Source organism: Lipotes vexillifer, unplaced genomic scaffold (assembly GCF_000442215.2).
Source record: "Lipotes vexillifer unplaced genomic scaffold, Lipotes_vexillifer_v1.1 scaffold1463, whole genome shotgun sequence".
Classification (NCBI taxonomy): domain Eukaryota; kingdom Metazoa; phylum Chordata; class Mammalia; order Artiodactyla; family Lipotidae; genus Lipotes; species Lipotes vexillifer.
In genome coordinates this window covers 24,045-51,566 of record NW_006778536.1, presented here as the reverse complement: position 1 = coordinate 51,566, position 27,522 = coordinate 24,045, and positions in this window count along the sequence as shown.

Genomic DNA, 27,522 nt, shown 5'->3' with positions numbered 1-27,522 from the left:
CTTTCCCTAAGCTTCACAAACATCCTTAATTCCTTTCAGTTCTTGGTTCCACATCATCACAGTTTCCAAACCTAGTGATTATTTCTTCTAAACATCTCTCAAACACATCTATTTTTTCCTATCTCCACTCCCTCTGCTTTTGGCCAAATCACAAGCATCTCTAGCCTTCTTAACCCAACATTTATTCTTACTGCTTCAAAAATATTCTCTATCTGTGTCAAAATTGGTCAACAGTGGGGCTCTGTGTACAACAGTGACACAGGTACCCCGACTGACAGTTTTCATCTTGACATGTGCTTGTATAGTCCCAGGAAAAAGGAAAGGAGGGCATGGCAAACCTCACACTGGCTCCTGAAGTTTCTGCCTCAAATTGACTCATGTTATTCCCATTCCCATTCCATTGGTTAGATCAAATCCTATGACCAAACCTAACCCAACAAGTAGAGGTATATGATCACCCCAAGATTAGGTGAGTCTATCATATTTTCTTTGTCTTCTTCTCTCCCCATCCTCCCTTCCCCACAACATGGACATAATCAGCTCAAATATTGTTTTCTCAGGAAAGCATTTCCTTCTTTTTTAGATTGAGCTAGTTACTTGTATTAAATCCTCATTTATCACACTAACCATGACTTGGTTTATGTCTCTTGCTCTTGCCATATTGTAAGATTCATGAGGACAAAGTCTGTGTCTGCCTCATTTGCCTCTGTGTCCCTTGTGTCAAGCCCAGGACCTGGCCCTTAGAAGGTTTCATTAAATAGTGGTTGAGTAGATGGATGAATGGCTGCAGGTTGCCAAAGGAAGCATGGTATGTAACTTAATCAGTAAATGATCAGCAGCTGGCAGTTAGTTTACCATTGGGAGATGGGAATAACTCCTTTCTGACTAGAAAAAGATGGCCACCAATGCCAATGTAACAAAGATCTACACTTTAATACCACTGTGATTATACACTGGTTGGTTCACTTCTTTGAAAATCTATATTCACCTATAAAATAGAAATGCTATCTGTGTTAGTTAGTTCACAGGGTTGCTGTGGGATAAAGGCCAACATACCATATTATATGAGTTCATTTTTAAGAATAGCAGCTTAAAAACAGGCATTTTCACAGAGTTAATTCATTATCAATTTTCCCCTTTCTCTTCATTTATTCTACTCTATTTCTGTTTCTTTCTTCCCCCTTCCTCCTCTTCATGATGTTTAGAACTAACATTTAAGGTGGTTTACTCTGTGTGAGGTACTGTGGTAACTGCAATTGTTTATCTAGTTTTATTCCCATGAGCATTTTTACATGATAATCCTTCATTTTTCTGAAGTTCAGCCGTCACTGTAAATTATTAGCTGGAATGGCACTTATGTCATTTTTTCTCTGTGTAGCAACAATGGTATTTTGTTTATACTCTGAGATTATAGACCTTCACAGAGAAGTTCTACTTCTTGTCACTATAAACATTCATAGAGACAGGATGGGCTGTGTTCAAATCCAAGCTATGTCACCCTGTCACTTACTAGCTGTCTTGGCTAATTTGGGTCTTGGTTGTTTAGGTTGCTCTCCAAGTGTTAGTTTCTATTTATTTTAATTAGAAATGAAAACAGCTGCCTTGTAAATTTTTTTTTTTTGTGAAGGTTAAATAACATTGTATGAAAATGCCTAACATGGAACATACACATAGTAGGATTTGTACAAATTATAATTGCTTTTATATTTATTATACAGTGCACACCTAAGGAGATAAATTGGTTGGGTATAATTCACTAATATGGGTCCAAATATTAACTTGTTCAGAACACTACTAATAATAATAGACATGAACTTATATCACTTTAGTTTTAAGATGGTTTGAGAAAAAGTCTTTGGCAGTTGTTATTATACCACAGCTCCAAACTATTCAGGAAGAATAAAAATCAAAGTAGTTAATATACAATATAAGTAATATAATATTAATTTTATTATATAATAATTATTATTATTATAGCTAATACTTATTGAGTACCTACTGTGTTCCAGACACAGTTCTAAATAGTTTATATACATTAACTCATTTAATCCACACAACTATCTGAAGATGTAGTTCTGCTATGCAACCATTTTCAGATGAGAGAACTGAGGAGCAGAGAGTTTCAGTAACCTACCCAAGATCAAACACTAGCAAAGTATGGTGGCTGAGATATTTTCCAAAGCAGCCAGCCTCTGAAATTCAGGATCTGACCCAGTGTTGTCAATAGTACTTTCTGAGATAATGGGGCTATTTCATATATGCACTTCCCTGCATGGTAGCTACTAGCAATGTGGCTACTGAACATTGGAAATGTCACTACTGCAACCGAGGCAGTCTTTCTTACTGAATTTATGTTTAAATAGGCACATGTGGCTGACAGCTATCATATCCGTGCAGCTCTAACCTCTATGTTCCATTCCTTCTCCAGTTAAAATTAAAAACCCAAAGCATTAAGTGTTAGATTGATAAATCACATTAAAAAAATGAGAAAATAAGTACATTTAGGACAGTTGAGTTCAGATGATTACTTGTATTTGCGCTTGATGGAATGCAGCCGAAGCATTTTTTTAAAAAAATTCCAGCTTCATTTAATGAAATAATTTAAGACCTTAAATTTTGCTCTGACAGATGAAACCCCCAAACAATAATATAATGCAAATTGACTGCTTCACTACATGAAAAAAGAGAGTTTTGAGTAAAACATGGCATAGGCAGAGTAAAAGGTCAGTGACGGACCAGGAGAGTTTTCATGATGTGTAACACACATGGAATTCACCTGTGCAATGTGAAAGGCCCACAGGAGGAGAAGAACAAAGAACAGAAAAATGGATAAAGGCCACGAACAGGAAAAGTGATAACAGACAAATGGTGAAGCAACATATCCTTCGATGCCCAATTTTACTATTAAGAAAATGAAGATTTATAAGTATATATTTAGGGCAAAAAGAAGGCCTGAGTTTGGCCATCGAAAAAACTGCCCAATACTGAAGGCTGTGGCTGTTACACTGTTGGCACCTCCGGGGGAAATGGTGGAGTTGGCTTCTCTTCTGGTTCTTAGAAACCAGCCAGCTTAGCCGGGATAGTGGCCCTGGAGCTGCTGAGCATGTAGTCCTAGGAGCCAGGCAAGTGAGGGCTTGCATTGCTGCTTTCCCTCTTACCAGCCTTGTGACTTATATGGTCCTTTCACATCTCTTAGCCTCAGTCTCCCCATCTTCGAAGGAATTGTAGGACAATGATGCTCCAGCATGAATGGCAACACACGCCAAGCCCTGTGTCTGGGTGACATGGACCATCATTGCAGTACTTTATATGAATGAAAACATGGCCGATGAACTGGTCGTCTACTCTTCTTAGTAGCTCTGATTTTTTGCTTCATTAAAATTTGTTTCCAAAAAAATAGACAACTAATGAGAACATACTGTATAACACAGGGAACTCTACTTAATGCTCTGTGGTGAACTAAATAGGAAGGAAATCCAAAAAAGAGGGGATATATGTATATGTATAACTGATTCATTTTGCTGTACAGTAGAAACCAACACAACATTGTAAAGCAACTATACTCCGATAAAAATTAATTTAAAAAATTCGTTTTTGGACTTACATGGAAATGTTGCAAATGGCTTTTATCATTCATTTGCACAATTAAAAAATACCATTGACTGCTCAAGGCACTGGGCTGGGTTCTGTGGGGTATTCACAGTAGAATCCGTCTGGATCTGACCAGGTCTAGATGAGATGATTCAATATGGGCATGAAGGGGTGCAAAACAAGGCACATCATCAGAGATGCCAGTCAAGCGACTTTCATAGTCTATACTCCATCCCAACCCCTGATACCTGAAGTTTCCTGTTTTCCAAACCATAGAAATATATAGGAACAGCCATTGCTCATACTGCTGCCTTATATTATGACTAAAGTGATTCTTTTGGTCTATTCAATTAAAATGCAAACTCAATTTCAAATGTAATTTCATACAGGTTTTCAGGGTAAAACTAACTATATTTAGACTGAAAAAACTTACCTTTTCATTTTTAATTAAAGACTAGGTTTAGAGTTGAAGAAATTCAAGATTTTTCTTTATCAGAATGCACTTATTGTTCTCACAGCTGGAGGACAACTATAAGTTTACAGTGTGTGTGGGCTTATTGGGTCTAAAAACGTTATATCATTATTTATATCTTACTGTAGGAAAGACCTTGTCTGGGAGAAGAAAAACAGCCTCAGGCTGCCAAACCTGGTTGATATAATTATTAGCTAAAAAAGACTGAGGTTTTCTTCTTGCTAAAACATAAATATGAATTTGTTATTGCACAGTTTCAGTGTCTCGGAGTCCCTGAACATTGTTTATGGTGTGTGGAAAAATAGATATTTAACTCTCTTATTGTCAACAAGCATGCTATGCATTTGTCATTTCTCTGGACTCAAGGACTAGGCATGGAGATCACAAAAAATACCACGAAGGTCAGTTTTGTCACACTTTGTTTTTTTTAAAGACAAATCCCTTTGATCTTGGATGTGAAACTGATTTCTGCACTGCACAGTGATTTTTACGAGTTGGTTTTTTCCTTTAATTTCCAAGTAGAAAATGGAAGAACAAAACAACAAGCCAAAGAAGGATGCCGAGTGAATGAAGGCACTTATTTTTTCCATGATACAGTGCATAATACCTGGGACACAAAGATCAATCGATATAATAGTGTCCCTGCCCTGTAGGAGCTCAGAGTCTAAAGGAATCTATTGTGATTTAAGCCAGTGACAGAGACTGGCTGATGTCAACTGGCTGAGTCACTTTGTCTACTCCGTGTATCTTCTGTGTCAAATGCTCTTATGTGATACAGAGATCATTCTGCTTAATACCCACCCACTCCTACATGTCCTTCCACATGCCTCTGTGCAAAATTCTTTGTGTCCATTGACCAATCTTCTGCTTTCCAGGCTGCTGATGAGCTGATCGGCACATTCATCACTGTCCCACCAGTCCTATGTCTATTCTACCCTACGGTCCCTTCTGTCTCTATACACAGTGGACAGCCAAGTGCATTGCCCAAGGCTCTGCCCATTGTGGTGATTTCCCTCTCCTCTGACTTTTAAGACCACACTTGAGCAAGACTGTGGTCAGCTGCCACCTATTCTCAGCTGGCACCTACAATCTGAGCCAATCCACCCATAGTAGCCAGCTTGGGATTTTCCTCCTCTTGCTGGTTGTACAGGATAGTCCTTAAACCCATAGGCATGAGCTGAGTATATTCTCTTCTGCAGAAAGTGTTAGTTTGTTTTTGGTTGTACACGAGATGGTTGCATCACGTTAGTGAAAAACGTGACTTTTATATTATCTTTATTTGAAAATGAATTATGGTTTAGAGAGATGCATATGAGTGCCAAGTTGGCAAAGGGTGGACTGTGGCAGATTTGAAGGTGTCCCATTGACTAGGCTGAAAAGTGTTTCCTAGGCTGGCATATTTCTTTTATTTATTTTTTAACATCTTTATTGGAGTATAATTGCTTTACAATGTTGTATTAGTTTCTGCTGTATAACAAAGTGAATCAGCTGTATGCTTATGTATATCCCCATATCTCCTCCCTCTTGCGTCTCCCTGCCACCCTCCCTATCCCACTCCTCTAGGTGATCACAAAGCACCGAGCTGATCTCCCTGTGCTATGCAGCTGCTTCCCACTAGCTATCTATTTTACATTTGGTAGTGTATATATGTCCATGCCACTCTCTCACTTCATCCCAGCTTACCCTTCCCCCTCTTTGTGTCCTCAAGTCCATTCTCTACATCTGTGTGTTTATTCTTGTCCTGCCCCTAGGTTCATGTGGGGAAGCAGCCAGTGTTGCAATTGCTCTTTGGGTTCATCCTCACTGGGCTTATCTCTTTCTCTTGAGTAATATCTTAGTTTCCTATTGCTGCTTAAACAAATCATCAAAATTTAGTGACTAAATTACATATATTTGTTACTTTACAGTTCTTGAGGTCGGAAGTCCAACACATGTCTCATGGGACTAAGATCAAGGTGTCAGTAGGGCTGCATTCCTTCTGGAGGTTCTAGGGGTAAATTCTTGTGTTTTACAGCTTCTAAGGCTGCCTGCTTTTCCTGGTGTGTGGTTGCCTTCCTCCACCTTGAAAGCCATTAATGTCAGCAAATTTCTCTCTGATCAGGGCTGAGAAAGATTTTCAAGGATCATGTGCTTGCATTGGCCCATCTGGATGATGCAGGCTGATCTCCCCATCTCAAGTTCCCAACCCTAAATCCCATCTGCAAGGAACTTTACAGATGTAATGTGCCTTATTTACTGGTTCTAGGGATTAGGACATTGACATTTTGGGGAGCTGGGATTCTCATCACACCTGGCTCACCCACCATCACACCACCATCAAGCAACTCTTCTTTGCTGAGATTCTCACCTTAACTTTCTCTTCTGACCTGCTTTCCATCTTCCAGGTCCTCTTTTCCCTCAAGCCGCTTCCATATTTTATTTTCACCCCCAAAGCAACCTCAATATGTGTAAAACAATGCATCTTCCCACACAAGTCTGTACATTGTTCCTCCTCCTTCTTTAAAGAAATGTCTGACCAGCTTGCACTATCTGGTACAATGATTATATCAGCATCTATGCAACAAAATAGGATAAATCAATAGAAATCCAGGAAGGATTAAATGCAAAATATGGATAGGAAAGTAGAGTAAGAGGTAGGTAAGGGTAGTCCACAAAGCATATTCTTTTTTTTTTTTAATTGGAGGTATAGTTGCCTTACAATGTTGTGTTAGTTCCTGCTGTACAGTGAAGTGCATCAACTATATGTATACATATAACCCCTCGTGTTTGGATTTCCTTCCCACTTAGGTCATCACAGAGCATTGAGTAGAGTTCCCTATGCTATATAGTAGGTTCTCATTAGTTTCCTATTTTATACAGAGTAGTGTATATATGTCAATCCTAATCTCCCAATTCATCCCACCCTCTCCCCTTTCCCCCTTTGGTAGCCATCAGTTTGTTTTCTATATCTGTGACTATTTCTGCTTTGCCAATAAGTTCATCTGTACCATTTTTCTAGATTCCACATATATGCATTAATATACGATATTTGTTTTTCTCTTTCGACTTCATTCTGTATGACAGTCTCTAGGTCCATCCACGTCTCTGCAAATGGCACAAGTTCATTCCTTTTAATGGCCGAGTAATATTCCACTGTATATATGTACCACATCATCTTTATCCATTCCTCTCTTGATGGACATTTAAGTTGCTTCCATGTCCTGGCTATTGTAAATAGTGCTGCAATGAACATTGGGGTGCATGCATCTTTCTGAATTATGGTTTTCTCCAGGTATATGCCCAGGAGTGGAATTGCTGGGTCATATCATAGTTCTATTTTTAGTTTTTTTAAGGAACCTCCATACTGTTTTCCATAGTGGCTGTATCAATTTGCATTCCCACCAACAGTGCATGAGGGTTCCCTTTTCTCCACACCCTCTCCAGCATTTATTGTTTGTAGATTTTTTGATGATGACCATTCTGACCAGTGTGAGGTGATACCTCATCATAGTTTTGATTTGAATTTCTCTAATAATTAATGATATTGAGCAACTTTTCATACTGTTTAATCACCAGCACAGGCTCACAGAAATAGCCCTGAGTTTCCTTGACACCAGAGCAAAGAGAAAACCATGATCATTCACAAGAAGTTTTTTCAAGCATTTTGGCAGCAATTTCTTTTTGTTTTTCCAATGATTTATTCCAAAAAAACGCAATGTATAACACAGATGAAAGTCAAAGTATCTCCTCAAATCCCATCTCTCTCTCCATCTTCTCTGAACACATCAGGGTGCTCCAGCCTTGCACCTTTGCATTTATCATTTCTCCTTCGTTATCCCCCTGTCCAGGTATCCACACTGCCTGCTCCTTCTCTTTCTTCAGTGGTCTGTTCATACGTCACTTGGCACCCATGTGTCCCTTACACTGAGTCATTTTTTCTACAGCCCTATCATTGGCACACTATGTATTCAGTTCAGCTATTCTTATTCAGGGAAATCACGACAAGGTTACACATGGAGACCTGCACTCCATATATATAAATATCTTAATGTTATAAGTCAAGCTAACAGGAAGTTAAATATATTTCTTCATCCTTTCTGACAAGTGTACCACTTTAATGAACAAATTAAAAACTATTGCTGTAAATCACTGAAAGTCATCTAGAATAAAAGGCAACTTAAATTGATCATCCTTGGGCTTCCCTGGTGGCACAGTGGTTGAGAGTCCGCCTGCCGATGCAGGGGATATGGGTTCGAGCCCTTGTCTGGGAAGGTCCCACATGCTGCCGAGCAACTAAGCCCGTGTGCCACAACTACTGAGCCTGCGCTCTAGAGCCCACGAGCCACAAATACTGAAGCCCTTGTGCCTAGAGCCTGTGCTCCACAACAAGAGAAGCCACTGCAATGAGAAGCCCGCGAAGTCTACGCACCGCAACGAAGAGTGGTCCCCACTCGCTGCAACTAGAGAAAGCATGGGCACAGCAACAAAGACCCAATACAGCCAAATAAATTAATTAATTTCAAAAAAAGAAATTGATCATCCTTGCTCATATCTGGATGTCCTGTTCATGGACTATGCAGGTTGCAATAGTAATAGCATTACATACATGTGTAATTTGTAAGTTACTGTATATTTATTCCATACAATTTATTATTATTTTAATATAATTTTAACAAAACTGATATTCTGTTAGACAATAATGATCTAAATGATTAAACAGTAAAATATCATTGTATTAAAAGTGCACTTTAAAAAGTATATTAAAGAAAATGTAAAATTTTTGAAAATTTGAAATCATTTTAAGATATTTTTTACCAAAATGTCATTTATATCCTAAAGATCCAAAATTATTTATTAAAAGTAAGAGATGAAAATACAAATTATAATGAACCATTCATAATTTTAAATAAAAACCCTTAAGTTGTATTTCTTAAATTTTGGAAAATTTAATGAAATCTCATTCCATATTTTAGAAAAGTGAAGCTAGTGTTCAATGTACTTTTTGTACCAAAGTCATAATTATGTTTCTTTTGTAGGTCCATGACTAGACTTACAAGTGTACAAATGTTACAACAGCATGATTCTCAGCCACAAAGGCCACAGGTGAAAAAACTACCCAGGTTTGTTAGAGGAGCTTCTGGGCCACAAGACAGAATAGGAAGCACAGTGATGCTTGGCACAGGTGGGAAGCATGCATCACTGTGAAAGAAGCTATGGTGTTTGTGGTTAGGAAAGTGGGCTTTGATGGGCTGATGACCTTGCATTTTTGTCTTACTCACAGGTTCCTGCCATCAGAGCACCCTACTCTGAAGCCAGTCTCTCCCTATTGCCAGCTTTATTTTTTGATTTCACTTGTCAATTCCAGGCCTTCTTCATTCGTTCTTGCTTCTTGCTCATCCACCCACTGAGGGGAAACTCAGCTCTTTGAGGGAAATGGCCTTGCTTGTCTTGGTCATAGTTCAGATTCCAGTAAACCGGAAGTGATGTGGACTCATCATTGTGCTAGTCACACATTTGTTTTTTTATTAAAACCTTCAAGGTAAGTATTTTTATTCCCATTTGACATGTAAGGGTATGGAAGTGCAGAAGGCTAAGCAACAGACAATACCAAAAACAAAGAAGGAACCCACATCCAAACCTGGCTGACTTCTCCGCCGGTGCCTGAGGCAGCGGAAACAGAGGCTATATTTTTAAGGAGCTGCAGTGGATGCCCACACCCAGAAGGGACTGCTCTTTCTCTGCATTCCCAGAGCATCTGCTTCTCTCTGGCCACTGGCCATACAAGTCATTAGCCTTACTCAGGATATTTGTTTACCTCTCCTGGTTCCCTTTTCTCTGCTAGAAACTCCTTGGGGGTGGGGCGAGTGGGACAGATGTCAGACTCGACACGTGGCATCATCAAAGGCTGGGGTTTTATCTTTTACAATGAAGCCATTTATGTAATGCTGGCTATTCTCTTCTATACAGACTCTCGTGGTGAAGACAGGTAAGCATTATGATACCATAGCTTTCCACCTTTTGGGAACGCAGAAATCATAGTGCAAACACTTCAAGAAAAGTGTCACTACTGTTCGGCTCATCTTTTAGAGAAGAAACTGTTGGGTTTGTCAAGAACCACTGATTCCCACCGAAAATGAAACCACTGATCCCTTGGAGCCAAGATTTGAATTTAAGAAGGAACAGTAATTGGATCGATTCGTTAGTTAATTCAACAAGCATATTTGAGATGCTACAGGATATTATTTCATGTGCTATGCAGACATGAATCCCACAGGCTCTGTCCTCAAGGCCCTGATTTCCTAGTAGGAAAAGAAGACAAACAAACACATGACTAAAGTAGAACGGGGAGCATGGGTTGTTTTTCATCTTTGTCCAGTACCTGAACCCTGTCTGGTACAAAGTGATCATCTGTTGCACTGTGGTAGGATGTAAGAATATTTAAATCAGGCATGAATAATTTTGCAAAGAACAAGCTGAATTCACAAAACTGCAACGACTTGTGTTGTACTTTAATAGAAGCTGATCTCCAGAGAAAATGTTTTTATCATTTGCACATAATAAATACACATTATTTTTAACTGTTATAAGATCACTGAATTTGTTGATCTTCCTCTTGCCAGAAATTTTCAAATCTAGGTAGATATCATAATTGTTTCATAATATAGTTATCAAAAACAGAGGGTAAGCCTGTAATCTATCTGACTTGTAAATAATATGAATACTAATGATAATTAGGACAATTCAACACACAACCAACAGCATTTCAATTTTAGATATATGTTGTTGTTTGAGTATCAAGGTAAAATAAGAACCAGTCACATTTCTGCATTCTCTGTGCTATGTTAACTACTTGAAGAAGACATTTGGATTTAACCTCAACCTCAGGCCATGTGTCTGTTACCTGTCAGGAAGTTTGTCCTAATGGGATTCCATCCTTGTCACATCCCTGCCAGCTGAGCTCTACACAGCAATCTGCCCCAAATGAGTGAATTTTGGGTGATCATTAGACAGATTGCTGGGTCTTGGACACCTACTCCATTGAAGTTATGATTTACCTTTGGGGGAGAAGACAGTTTCTGACAATGCTTTCTAAAACGTTCCTTGTTATATTGCCTTGGGCTTGGGCTTATTAATCTCTTTGGGGTATAATAAATGGGAACTCTTTCTCTGTATATTTGCACCCACATTTACTGCTTTCCAAACCCTGATTCCCAACAGCATAAGAAAGATATGTGTTGTGCCAAAGGGCTCTCTCGTGGTGTCCCTAACACCTGGGAAATGCTGCCTCTCTCAGAAGACCACATGCTCTTTTCAACTATGGGGGAAGTGATGGGGCGGGGGTAGGGAGAGGAGCCTCCTCCACCCCTTCCCACAAGATGACATCCTGAGACCTGATACCAGTAGTAAGTAGCTTCTAAATGTAAAAACAGCTACTGTATCTGTTAATCCTATACCTACCACCCCTAATTTTCCCCTCCCCCCTTCACAAACTACTATGTATAAAATAAATAAGCAACAAAGATACAGTGTATAGCACAGGGAATTATGACCATTATCTTGTAATAACATATAATGGAATATACTCTGCAAAAATACTGAATCACTATGCTATACACCTGCAACTAATATAATATTGTAAATCAACTACACTTCCATTAAAAAAAACAGCTAACATATTTCTTCCAGGTAAAGATGGCATTTTAACAAAGCATGAGAAAGCAATAACGTTTTGAAAGGAACATTCACTCTGACAAAAGCATTGGGAAACAGACATATGGATATATTTTCTTCATTGCAATTGGAGCCATAAGATAGTGTTTCTGAAGTTATTGTCCTCTTTAAAATTATTTATGTCCACATACTTAAAAAACTGAGAACAATTTTCTGTCATCTAATAATCTTCCAAATGATGACTTTCAGTGAGTTTTAAACCTATTTGTTTAACATATAAAAGTGTGCACATTCTAAGGGAACTTTCCTACACAGGTGGTGGGAATGTAAATTTTTATAGTCACTATGGAGAACTGTATGGAGGTTCCTTATAAAACTAAAAATAGAGCTACCATATGATCCTGCAATCCCACTCCTGGGCATATATCCAGAGAAAAACATGGTTTGAAAGGATACACGCAACCCAATGTTCATTGCAGCACTGTTTACAATAGTCAAGACATGGAAGCAACCTAAATGTCCATCGACGGACGAATGGATAAAGAAGATGTGGTGTGTGTATACACACACACACACACACACACACACAAACACACACACACATATATATGTATATATATACATACAATGGAATATTAGCCATTAAAAAGAATGAAATAATGCCATTTGCAGCAACGTGGATGGACCTAGAGACTGTCATACTGAGTGAAATAAGTCAGACAGAGCAAGAGAAATATTGTATGATATCACTTATATGCAGAATCTAAAAAGAAATGATACAAATGAACTTATTTACAAACAGAAACAGACTCACAGACTTAGAAAAGAAACTTATGGTTATGGGGTGGGGAAAGGTGGGGGGAAGGGATAGATTGAGAGTTTGGGATTGATATGTACACACTGCTATATTTAAAACGGATAACCAACAAGAACCTACTGGATAGCACAGGGAACTCTGCTCAATATTATGTAACAACATAAATGGGAAAAGAATTTGAAAAAGAATAGATACATGTATATGTATAACTGAATCACTTTGCTGTACACCTGAAAAGAACACAACGTTGTTAATCAACTATACTAGAATATAAAATAAAAAGTTAAAAAAATCATATAAATTTTTAAGATATGAGAAGAAACTTCAGAGTTACAGAGAGATGGGTTAAAAACGTGGTCAAAAAAAAAGGATGCACATTCTGATTACTTTGAAAGATTAATTGATTGACATTACAGAACATACATGTTTACTAGCCAAATTTTAATAAAACTTTTGCACAATTGCTTGATGAAATAGACAAATAAGTATCATAATTTAGTAAATTCAGGATTATTTTATTGAAGATCATATAGTCCCATGAGGTTTCTTTTTTCAGTTAGGGGTCCATTAAACGTAAATCAACATAAACTGAAGTTAGAACTGGAATTTCATACCAACTTGTCACAAAGTAAGAAATTAAGATTTCTAAATGTAGTAAAGACATTTGGCAGTATCTTAACAGATTTTTAAGTTAAAAATGTTAAATTCCTGTACACTGTGACTCAGTATTAACATTTCAAGGAATCTATGGCAAAATAAAATTGCACAAGAATCTATATATTCATATTCAAGGGAATTAATTGCAGCAGTATTTAAAATTTAAAAAAACAGAAAGAAAATTACTAAATGCCCAACAAAAAGAGAATAAGATAATACATTTTAGTAAATACATACCTGGAGTGATACATAAACTTTAATAAGAATGGTATGTGATTATAGATATTGACATGCAAAAGATTTAGTGTGTAAAAAATTAAACACTTAAACTGTTAAGTGAAAAGAGTGAGTTACATATCAATATGTGTACTTTGCACTTTTCTTGGTCTGTGTGTGCACGGGTGTGTGTGTGTGTGTATACTTGTATATTTCTATGTATAGATAGAAAATATTGGGGGAGAGCACTAACATACTGCTTAGCAGTAAATAAAGGTTATTTACTGAGGGTTAGGATTAGCTTGGTGTATTGGGAAGATTGGATTTCACAATAATTGTTTCAAATTTCAGTGGCATTGTGCATGCAGAAGGCCATATTTGTGTATTTAAGAGCAAAAGAGGGAGGTTTCTACTAGCATGTTAGTTGACTAGGAATTCAGTTCAACCGTCCCACTAAAGACTACTGGAACAACATATAGAGTAAATTATAGAAATAATTTACTTACAATTTACTTTATAATTTTATAATTATAAAAATGTTCTTGAAGCACAGGGAGATTAGCTAGGTGCTTTGTGACCACCTAGAGGGTTGGGATAGGGAGGGTGGGAAGGAGACACAAGAGGGAGGAGATATGGGGATATATGTATATGTATAGCTGATTTCACTTTGTTATACAGCAGGAACTAACACACAACTGTAAAGCAATTATACTCCAATAAAGATGTTAAAAAAAATGTTCTTGAACACAAAAGAGGCTTAACAAGGTACTGAGTTATTTGGCCAAGACTAGGAGAAATCCATAAGGGTGAAGTTAGCATTTGGACAGTGTTGGCCTTGGAGCATTTGCCATTATACAACACAGGTTAAGAGGTGAAGTGGTTCATTTGTCAGGCTCTTAGGGGGACAAATGTGGGAGTTGGAGGTCCACCAAAGTAGGACCTTGATAAATCTCTTTTGCTTTTTCTTGGAATGTGAAAGGTTGCACCCTAGGAAACCAGCTTTTACATAGGCTGCAGCCCAACACTGAGTCACCTGGGTGCTCAGAAATACATCACTTTCTGAAACTGGATAACTTTGATCCTAGATTGTTAGTGCCCTAGGGGTCTAGAAAAATAAAATTCTTGGCACAAAAATCAAAGATAGCCTGGCATACATAGGGAAACCACATGAATGAAAAGAAAAAGAAAACATGAAAAGCTATGAGATATTGGAATCACCAAGTACAAACTTTTAAATAATGATATTTGCTATAATCAGAAGATAATGAAAAAAGGCTAAAAAGATGAACAGTTCTAGAAACAAACAAGTGACACTGCAATTTTGAAAAAGAAGCAAATAGAAATTCTAAAGCTGCAAAACGTTAAAAGTTAATTAAGAACTCAGTAAATGGATTTAGCAGCACAGGAGCCACAGCTTAAGAGAGAGTTAGTGAACTGGAAGATGGGCAAGAAAAATCCAAATTTAGACAAAGAAATGTAAAAGGATTTAAAAATACAAGAAGTAGAAAAGATATACAGAATAAAATAAGAAGAAATGAAACTTATTAAGTCAGAGTCCCAGCAGAGATAAAAGATTGAAAATAAAATAGTGAAGCTGATAATACCAAAGAGAAAGATAAATATCTTAAAAGAAAGTGAGAAATAATAAATATTAAATTTCAGATAAACAACATCTAGATCAAATCCTGAGAACAATAGCAAAAATTAAAACCAGAAAATAGTGTCTCTTTTTCTTGTGCTGATGTAAAATAACTGCCAATTTAGAATTCAATTTATAGCAAAAATAAAGGTGAAATAAAAACATTTTGGGACAACAAAAATCAAGAGCATTTGTAACCAGTAGAACTGCTCTAACAGAAATTTTAAAGGGTTATCTTTAGGCAGAGTGAAATTAATTCCAACCTAGAAGGTTAGAGAGACAGGAAGAAATTAGGTTTAATAAATAGGATAAATATAAAGAGTGATGGTAAAAAAAAAATAAAAAACTACCCTAATAATAATAGGTAGAGTCTGAATAAATAAATATTTAATATACACAAAAATAACGTACATTTGAATGGGTAAATGGAGTTTATGTGTTCAAAGTTCTTTGCATCATCTGGGAAGTATCAATTAATATCAGAGTTTAATAAATTGAAAATGCATGTTGTAGTCTCTAAGGCAAACCCTAAAATCAGCGTATCAGTTAGCTGTTGCTGCATAACAAACAACCCTATAACCCAATGGCTTAGACAGATTGTTTACTTTTGCTGTGTCAGTTTGGCTGATGTAGGCAGGCTCAAGGTCAGCTCTACTTTAGTTTACAGCAGTGGCTTAGTGACTCTGCTTCTCTGGTAAAGAATAAACCATAACAGAATTAGAACAAGGTGAGTCAGTATGAGTCCAAGAAGAAGACACGGACTTTAATTCAGTTTGAAATATGTATGGCAGAGAGTCCAGCAAAGGAGGACCCAGGCAGAAGCAGGGAAGAGCTGGGTATGACAATGCAATGGCTAGATGGGGTGGGGATGGAGGGAGTAAGCCAGATGTGAGGCTAGAGTGGGCGTGGCCATGGTGAAGGGCTAAGCTTTGGGATTTCAGTCTGAGTGCTGTGGCCAGACCTCTACGGGTGGTAAGCAGGTACGAAATGGCCAGAACTGTGGTTTTCAGAGGTGACTGGCTGCTCTGTGGGAAAGACAGGGTAGGGTACACACATACATACCTGAGGTAGTTAATGGAACCCTCAGCACCCAGTTCATGCCTGGCGGTTTTAGCCACATGGGATATTTCAACAGGCCTGGAGGTTGTAACACAAGGTCCAACACTGGCTTTTCTTTTCTTCACTGATGCAACTTTGGAGATGCCCCTCCAATAGTCTGAGTTTCTGTTTTCTCATTTTAAAAAATATTGAATTGATAATACTTTGAACATTTTTCTGAGCAGTGACAAATTAATGAATGTGAAATCAAGTGCACGGATCTTGGCACACTGTAGAAAATCAATGTGTCATATGAAATGGAGGATGGAAGAAATGAAACGAGAACTCAGTAAATATGTGTTTGAATGCATGTACAGCTTTGTAAGAGAAGGAGCGCAGTGCCAGTTTGAATCATATTCCTTCCAAGGGACTTCTTTTCCTTTCAAGGGAGCTTCTGGCCTATCATACGCTTAATTGTTCTATGAAACTATAACTTTCCTACATCTTCCTGATGGATATAGTTATACAGATACACAGCCATGAAGATTTTTAGTGATGCACACTCCTGATTTTAAGCACTGATTTTAATTGACTTTTAAACTAATATTATATACTATGGGCAAGCACTCTGTCTAGATTTGCACTCTTTGAGGGAAGTCGGTCATTCCACTAGACAGATGAGGAAATTGAGATTCAGGGAAGTAAAGTAACTTGCCCAAGGTCACATGGGAAGTGGAAGATCTGGGATTTAACTTGGTTTTATAAGTAACAGAAGAGTGTTCATTTTAGGGTATAAGGCTGGGAAAACTTCCATAATAAAGACAGAATTTACAGCCTAATCAACAAATCACCATTTATTACCTGCTGACCCTATATAGGCATTAATCCTCACGTTAACACAGTGTGCTCTTCGCTATGACAGCCTCTTAGTTTCTTCCTAGTACATGCCTTTCAGTTTCGTGAGGGTTAGCCACATTTCATTATTTGTGCTCCATTAGCATTCATGATAGAAATCCAAACGTTCCTTTAGGTGATGTGAAGCAGATATTTAAATTATGGACTACTCTCCTGCATTATATTTGGAAATGGGCTTTTGAGTTCGAATTGCCTTGTTTATTTAAATAAGCATTGCCCTCAAGGTATAGTTACATTCAGTTATTCAGAGGTAGGGACCTGAATCTTTGCTTAATTAAAAGCTCTGAAATCATCAATTGGATCAGAACTCTTTTGAACACAGTCATACACCCACAAAGTGAAAGGAACTTACCAAGCAAGTGCAAGCAGCACTGACTGGGGATTGTGTGGCTGTTCCTTCCTTAACCAGAATAAAATGCCCCAGTTTTGTAATCTCAGACATTTGAAAAATTCAGATGAACTTAGAAATTTCCTATCAGCAGTGGTGCCAGGTAAGTCTAAGGTAGCACACGTATTCCTCCGTTTAGCGGCTGGTGCTTCAAATGTTAGCAATCCCAGCGATTCGTGCTGTTGCCCTGCAGGTACCCACCACACTCCCTGTGCAGCCCTAAGTCTCTCTGGAGTAAAACAGTTTCCAAAGATGCAACAAGTAAACACTAGTGGACCAGCCATGGCATTTTATAAACGTCATCTTTTCAGATTCCTGCTATCACCATCCACAGAGCACACTCATTTATTCCAGGGACCAGATATTTAAGTGAACTGGGAGTGTTTTTAAGTCAGTGTTTATGAATAACCTTTGAACGGACACCAAATTATGTTTCCTATGCTGTCCATTTATTCTTTCAATGTCCATGAACAGCATTTTCTTGTCTGTGATATAAAGACTCTTTGGTTATCTGGCAAAACTGGACGAAAAAGCACACCAGACAATAAGGTTTCTGAACAGTACTTTTATGTGCCATCCCCTCCTTTTTTTTTTTTTTTTTTGCCCTTTACATGGAAATCTTTGTGAACCATATTAAATATTTTCCTGACTTTGTAAAGTGATTATTCTGTAATTAATGAAATTATTTCCTTTAGTCTTCTGTGATATGACTATGAACATCGATCCTGGGTTGTTCTATCGATGTGAACAGCTAGGATATTTGGCTGAATCTTTTTTGAGCTGGGGACATGCCGCCAAATGTGATTTGTTGAGTTACATTTTTGCTCATCATTTGCAGTTTTTTCAGAAAGTTTGCATGAAGACATTTGTAATTGCATGATACACTGGACATTCTATCCTTGTTATCTTCTGCAACTAAGGTACTAAATTAAAAACCCAGTAACTTTCTCCCTAGTTATTTTTTTTAATGGACCAGAGAGCTCTTGTCAAGGATTGACAGCCAGAAGCATTTAACATTCTTATTTTTGCAGTAGTGCTCTTTCTCTTCAGTCCTGCAGGTTTTATTTCTTTTTCACATCATATTGTGCTGTTAGAGTATAGTAAAGTACGGGTATTCCTCAACAATGTGATAATTTCTATGGTTTGTATCTTTTTCTTATACTTTAAAGTCATCATTGTTAAGTAAAAAGTTCTACAGATATATGAAACCAGTGTTTTCTAAGATCTCACGTGACTTGCTTTCAACAGAATTTGAAGCCCAAGTGGCATTAAAAATATGCCTTTTTAAGGTGACAGCAGGTCAGAATTTCCACTAAGGGACTGTGCATAATTAATGAGAAACCTCTTTGAGCCTATTGGTTGATGTTGTCTCCATTCAGTGCTGGTCAGCTCCAGCGCACGCCCACTTGGCATCAGTGAGATCAGTGAGAAGCAGGAAGAAGACAGAAATATTGGAGGACATCGGCCCTCTTTCTTGGGACATATTCTGTTTTGTTGTAACAATAGCCTCATTCATCTCGGTTAAGTCTTTGGTTCTGAAAGGCTCTTTCACCACAGGTAAATGTGGTGAAATCAGTGTTTCTGAAAACAGCAGGTAAATGTGAGGAACCATCCATCCATGACACATGTTCCCTTCCCCAGAGTTTGATGGGCGGGTTATTAGCAGAAGATAACACACCCAGTATATTCTCAGTCTGCTTTTACTCATAGTTCCCAGTGGTTTGCAGGAAGTTTTTTTTTCAAGTTTAACTGATATGCTTAAAGTTCTTCAAAAATAGTCCATGTACAGACACAAGAACACTCAAAACACACAAATGTCTTTATTTAAGGTTTTTAAAAAAGAGATCATTACCATCTAAAGTCATGGCTCAGTTTGAATCTCTTATGTCATCTTTTAAAAAATAATACAACTCAGTTGAATAAATTTGTTAAAAAATTCACAAACTGCTTTTAAATTATGAAGTAAAAAACGGGAATTCAGTAACAGGTGATGTTCCTACTGAAAGCACACTGGGATGTTCTTATGTGACCATTTTGGAGACAAGGCAGTTGTAGTGGCTTATTTTACCCAGAGTCTAAGGAATATTTGGAAACTTGGTCTCTCCAGAGCCATGAATGAGTTCATGCCAGACAACTGCATTTTCCTTCTACAAGCCAGTCACAGATTCTCTGTTAGGGTGACCACAGTATTTTAAGGGTCTTCATCTGCCTTTTCAGGAGCTCCATCTCTATCCTGGGCTCCCTGCCCCACTGCTCACTGGCCCCTTTGCCTGCTGTGTCTTCCTGGGGCAGTGACCACTGTCCGGCGAGGCTGCTGCAGCCCATCTGCCCCACCAGCATTTCCTCTGCTCTTCACCTCTTCTTTTCTACTTGCTTTCTCTGTTCTAGCTTCTTCCCTCTGACTTCATTCTTTCCACGTCAATCTCATGGGATCCATCGTGAACTGAGACTTCTCCTTTCTTTGGCAACAACCCCATCAACCACCTGACAGCCAGGAAATCCCACCCACCATGGGCCTGGTTGCCTTCCAGCTTCAACACTAGGGCAGGTAGTTGGAGGATCTAGATAATGACTGTGCTTATTTCCTGGAGCCGGTGTAACACATTATCTCAAGCTGGCTGGCTTAAAATAACAGACATTCATTGTCCCACAGTTCTGGAGGCCAGAAGACCCAGATCTAGGTGTCAGCAGGGCTATATTCCCTATGAAGGCTGTAGGAGAGGATGCTTCCGAGAGAACTGTACAGTTCATCATGGCCGGGAGCAAAGAATTTGTTTGAAATGGGACTGGTTTCCCTCATAACTTCCTTTCCAAGCTCTTAAGGGCTATGCTAGTAAATTAATTATGCCAACTCCATGCGAGTGCAGATATGTCAATTTCTGTAAAAAGTGTTGTTAATAAAAGCATGCCCTAGAAATTCTGAGGATATTTTCATGACTCAGTGGGCCTGGACTAGGAGTATTGTCTCTAAAGTATATAAATGTAAAATCCAGTATGTAATGTGGTCTCATTTTCATGTATGGATAAGTAGAGTGGCTATTCTGGATAAGAGGTTTAATAAAAGAAAGGCTATTAGCCCATATTTCTGAGAGTATTTCAGAAATATTGAAATATATAGTTTTTAAATTGATGTATAGTTGACTTACAATATTGTGTTACTTTCAGGTATACAATATAGTAATTTGATATTTTCATAGATTACATTTCACACATAATTATTATAAAATATTGACTATATCCCCTGTGCTGTATATAACATCCCCGTGACATTTATTTTATTTTATTTTACTTATTTATTTTGTAACATCTGTATTGGAGTATAATTGCTTTACAATGGTGTGTTAGTTTCTGCCAGATAACAAAATGAATCAGTTATACATATACATATATCCCCATATCTCTTCCCTCTTGCATCTCCCTCCCTCCCACCTTCCCTATCCCACCGCTCTAGGTGGTCACAAAGCACCCAGCTGATCTCCCTGTGCTACACGGCTACTTCCCACTAGCTATCTATTTTACGTTTGGTAGTGTATATATGTCCATGCCACTCTCTCACCTCATCTCAGCTTACCCTTCCCCCACCCCATATCCTCAACTCCATTCTCTAGTAGGTCTCTGTCTTTATTCCAATCTTGCCCCTAGGTTCTTCATGACCTTTTTTTATTTTATTTTTTTTAGATTCCACATATATGTGTTAGCATACAGTATTTGTTTTTCTCTTTCTGACTTACTTCACTCTGTATGACAGATTCTAGGTCCATCCACCTCACTACAAATAACTCAATTTTCGTTTCTTTTTATGGCTGAGTAATATTCCATTGAATATATGTGCCACATCTTCTTTATCCATTCATCTGTCGATGGACACTTAGGTTGCTTCCATGTCCTGGCTGTTGTAAATAGAGCTGCAACAAACATTTTGGTAAATGACTCTTTTTGAATTATGGTTTTCTCAGGGTATATGCCCAGTAGTGGGATTGCTGGGTCATATGGTAGTTCTATTTTTAGTTTTTTAAGGAAACTCCATACTGTTCTCCATAGCGGCTGTATCAATTTACATTCCCACCAACAGTGCAGGAGGGTTCCCTTTTCTCCACACCCTCGCCAGCATTTATTGTTTGTAGATTTTTTTGATGATGGCCATTCTGACCAGTGTGAGATGATACCTCATTGTAGTTTGGATTTGCATTTCTCTAATAATTAATGATGTTGAGCATTCTTTCATGTGTTTGTTGGCAATCTGTATATGTTCTTTGGAGAAATGTCTGTTTAGGTTTTCTGCCGATTTTTGGATTGGGTTGTTTGTTTTATTTGATATTGAGCTGCATGAGCTACTTGTATATTTTGGAGTTAATCCTTTGTTATTTGCTTCATTTGCAAATATTTTCTCCCATTCTGAGGGTTGTCTTTTCATCTTGTTTATGGTTTCCTTTGCTGTGCAAAAGCTTATAAGTTTCATTAGGTCCTATTTGTTTATTTTTGTTTTTATTTCCATTTCTCTAGGAGGTGGATCAAAAAGCATCTTGCTGTGGTTTATGTCATAGATTGTTCTGCCTATGTTTTCCTCTAAGAGTTTGATAGTTTCTGGCCTTACATTTAGGTCTTTAATCCATTTTGAGCTTATTTTTGTGTATGGTGTTAGGGAGTGATCTAATCTCATACTTTTACATGTACCTGTCCAATTTTCCCAGCACCACTTATTGAAGAGGCTGTCCTTTCTCCACTGTATATTCCTGCCACCTTTATCAAAGATAAGGTGACCATATGTGCATGGGTTTATCTCTGGGCTTTCTATCCTATTCCATTGATCTATCTTTCTGTTTTTGTGCCAGTACCATACTGTCTTGATTACTGTAGCTTTGTAGTATAGTCTGAAGTCTGGGAGCCTGATTCCTCCAGCTCCGTTTTTCTTTCTCAAAATTACTTTGGCTCTTCAGGGTCTTTTGTGTTTCCATACAAATTGTGAATTTTTTTGTTCTAGTTCTGTGAAAAGTGCCAGTGGTAGTTTGATAGGGATTGCATTGAATCTGTAGATTGCTTTGGGTAGTATAGTCATTTTCACAATGTTGATTCTTCCAATCCAAGAACATGGTATATCTCTCCATCTATTTGTATCATCTTTAATTTCTTTCATCAGTGTCTCATAATTTTCTGCATACAGGTCTTTTGTCTCCTTAGGTAGGTTTATTCCTAGATATTTTATTCTTTTTGTTGCAATGGTAAATGGGAGTGTTTTCTTAATTTCACTTTCAGATTTTTCATCATTAGTGTATAGGAATGCAAGATTTCTGTGCATTAATTTTGTATCCTGCTACTTTACCAAATTCATTTATTTGCTCTTGTAGTTTTCTGGTAGTATCTTTAGGATATGTATAGTATCATGTCATCTGCAAACAGTGACAGCTTTACATCTTCTTTTCTGATTTGGATTCCTTTTATTTCTTTTTCTTCTCTCATTGCTGTGGCTAGGACTTCCAAAACTATGTTGAATTATAGTGGTGAGCAACCTTGTCTTGTTCCTGATCTTAGTGGAAATGGTTTCAGTTTTTCACCATTGAGAACGATGTTGGCTGTGGGTTTGTCATATATGGCCTTTATTATGTTGAGGAAAGTTCCCTCTATGCCTACTTTCTGCAGGGTTTTTATCATAAATTGGTGCTGAGTTTTGTTGATAGCTCTCTCTGCGTCTATTAATTGATGATCGTATGTTTTTTCTCCTTCAGTTTGTTAACATGGTGTATCACGTGGATTGATTTACATATATTGAAGAATCCTTACGTTCCTGGGATAATCCCCACTTGATCATGGTGTATGATCCTTTTCATGTGCTGTTGGATTCTGTTTGCTAGTATTTGGTTGAGGATTTTTGCATCTATGTTCATCAGTGATATTGGCCTGTAGTTTTCTTTCTTTGTGACGTCTTTGTCTGGTTTTGGTATCAGGGTGATGGTGGCCTCATAGAATGAGGTTAGGAGTGTATCTCCCTCTGTTATATTTTGGAAGAGTTTGAGAAGGATAGGTGTTAACTCTTCTCTAAATGTTTGATAGAAGTTGCCTGGAGGCCATCTGGTACTGGGATTTTCCTTGTTGGAAGATTTTTAATCACAGTTTTAATTTTAGTGCTTGTGATTGGTCTGTTTATATTTTCTATTTCTGCCTGGTTCAGTCTTGGAAGGTTGTGCATTTCTAAGAATTTGTCCATTTCTTCCAGGTTGTCCGTTTTATTGGCATATAGTTGCTTGTAGTAATCTCTCATGATCCTTTGATTTTCTGAAGTGTCAGTTGTTACTTCTCCTTTTTCATTTCTAATTTCATTGATTTGAGTCTTCTCCCTTTTTTTCTTGATGAGTCTGGCTAATGGTTTATCAATTTTGTTTATCTTCTCAGAAAAACAGCTTTTAGTTTTATTGATCTTTGCTATCATTTCCTTCATTTCTTTTTCATTTATTTCTGATCTGATCTTTATGATTTCTTTCCTTCTGCTAACTTTGTGGGTTTTTTGTTCTTCTTTCTCTAATTTCTTTAGGTGTAATGTTAGGTTGTTTGAGATGTTTCTTGTTTCTTAAGATAGGATTGTATTGCTATAATCTTCCCTCTTAGTACTGCTTTTGCTGCATCTGATAGGTTTGGGGTCATCGTGTTTTCTTTGTCATTTTTTTTAGTTTTTTTTTTTTTTTATTTCCTCTTTGATTTCTTCAGTGATGTCTTGGTTATTAAGTAGTGTATTGTTTAGCCTCCATGTGTTTGTATTTTTTACAGATTTTTTTCCTGTAATTTATATCTAGTCTCATAGTGTTGTGGTCAGAAATGATACTTGATATGATTTCAATTTTCTTAAATTTACCAAGCCTTGATTTGTGACCCAAGATATGCTTTATCCTGGAGAATGTTCCATGAGCACTTGAGAAGAATGTGTATTCTGTTGTTTTTGGATGGAATGTCATATGAATATCAGTTAAGTCCATATTGTTTAATGTATCATTTAAATCTTGTGTTTCCTTATTTATTTTCATTTTGGATGATCTGTCCATTGGTGAAAGTGGGGTGTTAACGTCCCCTACTATGATTGTGTTATTGTCAATTTCCCTTTTTATGGCTGTTAGTATTTGCCTTATGTATTGAGGTGCTCCTATGTTGGGTGAATAAATATTTACACTTGTTATAGCTTCTTCTTGGATTGATCCCTTGATCATTATGTAGTGTCCTTCTTTGTCTCTTGTAATAGTCTCTGTTTTAAAGTCTATTTTGTCTGATATGAGAATTGCTACTCCAGCTTTCTTTTGATTTCCATTTGCATGGAATAACTTTTTTCATCCTCGTACTTTCAGTGTGTATGTGTCCCTAGGTCTGAAGTGGGTCTCTTGTAGACAGCATATATATGGGTCTTGTTTTGTATCCATTCAGCCAGTCTATGTCTTTTGGTTGTAGCATTTAATCCATTTACTTTTAAGGTAATTATAGATATGTATGTTCCTATTCCCATTTTCTTAATTGTTTGGGGTTTGTTATTGTAGGTCTTTTCCTTCTCTTGTGTTTCCTGCCTAGAGACATTCCTTTAGCATTTGTTGTAAAGCTGGTGTGGTGGTGCTGAATTCTCTTAGCTTTTGCTTGTCTGTAAAGGTTTTAATTTCTCCATCAAATCTGAATGAGATCCTTGCTGGGTAGAGTAATCTTGGTTGTAGATCCTTCTCCTTCATCACTTTAAATATGTCCTGCCACTCCCTTCTGGCTTGCAGAGTGTCTGCTGAAAGATCAGCTGTTAACCTTATGGGGATCCTCTTGTGTGTTATTTGTTGTTTTTTCCTTGTTGCTTTTCACATTTTTTCTTTGTATTTAATTTTTGATAGTTTGATTAATATGTGTCTTTGTGTGTTTCTCCTTGGATTTATCCTGTATGGGACTCTCTGTGCTTCCTGGACTTGATTAACTCTTTCCTTTCCCATATTAGGGAAGTTTTCAAGTATAATCTCTTCAAATATTTTCTCAGTCCCTTTTTTCTCTCTTTTTCTTCTGGGACCCGTATAATTTGAATGTTGGTGTGTTTAATGTTTTCTCAGAGGTCTCTGAGACTGTCCTCAAGTCTTTTCATTCTTTTTTCTTTATTCTGCTCTGCAGTATTTATTTCCACTATTTTATTGTCCAGGTCACTTATCCATTCTTCTGCCTCAGTTCTTCTGCTATTGATCCCTTCTAGAGAATTTTTACTTTCATTTACTGTGTTGTTCATCACTGTTTGTTCAGTCTTTAATTCTTCTAGGTCCTTGTTAAACATTTCTAGTATTTTCTCCATTCTATTTCTGAGATTTGGATCATCTTTACTATCATTATTCTGAATTATTTTTCAGGTAGACTGCCTATTTCCTCTTCTTTGTTACGTCTGGTGGGTTTTTGCCTTGCTCCTTCATCTGCTGTGCATTTCTCTGTCTTCTCATTTTGCTTAACTTACTGTGTTTGTGGTCTCCTTTTCGCAGGCTGCAGGTTCATAGTAGTTCCCGTTGTTTTTGGTGTCTGCCCCCAGTGGCTAATGTTGGTTCAGTGGGTTGTGTAGGCTTCATAGTGTAGGAGACTTGTGCCTGTGTTCTGGTGGATGAGGCTGGATCTTGTCTTTCTGGTGGGGATGTCCAAATCTGCTGGTGTGTTTTGGGGGTGTCTGTGGCCTTATTATAATTTTAGGCAGCCTCTCTGCTAAGGGGTAGTGTTGTGTTCCTGTCTTGCTAGTTGTTTGGCATACGGTGTCCAGCACTCTAGTTTGCTGATCGTTGAATGAAGATGGGTCTTGGCGTAGAGATAGAGATCTCTGGGAGATTTTCACCATTTGATATTATGTGGAGCTGGGAGGTCTCTTGTGGACCAGTGTCCTGAAGTTGGCTCTCCCACCTCAGAGGCACAGCCCTGACGCCTGGCTGGAGCACCAAGAGCCTGTTATTCACAAGGCTCAGAATAAAAGGGAGGAAAAAAATGAAAGAAAGAAAGAAGAAGATAAAATAAAATAAAGTAAAATAAAATAAAATAGTTATTAAAATAAAAAATGAAAAATAATTATTAAGAAAAAAAAATTTTTAAGTAATTAATAAAGAAAGAAGGGAGCAAGCAAATAACAAAACAAATCCACCAATGCTAACAAGTGCTAAAAACGATACTAAAAAAAAAAAAAAAAACAAACGGACAGACAGAACCCTAGGACAAATGGTAAAAGCAAAGCTATACAGAAAAACTCACACACAGAAGCATACACATACACACTCACAAAAAGAGAAAAAGGAAAAATATATATATATATATATATAGTTACTCCCAAAGTCCACCTCCTCAATTTGGGATGAGTCGTTGTCTGTTCATGTATTCCACAGATGCAGGGTACATCAAGTTGACTGTGGAGATTTAATCCGCTGCTTCTGAGGCTGCTGGGAGAGATTTCCCTTTTTCTCTTTGTTCACACAGCTCCCAGGGCTCAGCTTTGAATCTGGCCCCGCCTCTGTGTGTAGGTCGTCAGAAGGCGTCTGTTCTTCGCTCAGATAGGACGGGGTTAAAGGAGCAGCTGCTTTGGGGACTCTGGCTCACTCAGTCCAGGGGGAGGGAGGGGCATGGAGTGCAGGGCGGGGAGGCCAGCATGACGTTGCACCAGCCTGAGGCACGCCGTGCGTTCTCCCGGGGAAGTTGTCCCTGGATCCCGGGACCCTGGCAGTGGCGGGCTGCACAGGCTCCCGGGAGGGGAGGTGTGGATAGTGCCCTGTGCTCGCACACAGGCTTTTTGGTGGTGGCAGCAGCAGCCTTAGCGTCTCATGCCAATCCCTGGGGTCCACGCTTTTAGCCGTGGCTCGCGCCCGTCTCTGGAGCTCCTTTAAGCAGCGCTCTTAATCCCCTCTCCTCGCGCACCAGGAAACAAAGAGGGAAGAAAACGTCTCTTGCCTCCTCAGCAGGTCCAGACTTTTCCCTGGACTCCCTCCCGGCTAGCCGTGGTGCACTAACCCCTGCAGGCTGTGTTCACGCCGCGAACCCCAGTCCTCTCCCTGCGCTCTGACCGAAGCCCGAGCCTCAGTTCCCATCCCTGCCCGCCCCGGTGGGTGAGCAGACAAGCCTCTCGGGCTGGTGAGTGCCGGTCGGCCCCGATCCTCTGTGCGGGAATCTCTCCGCTTTGC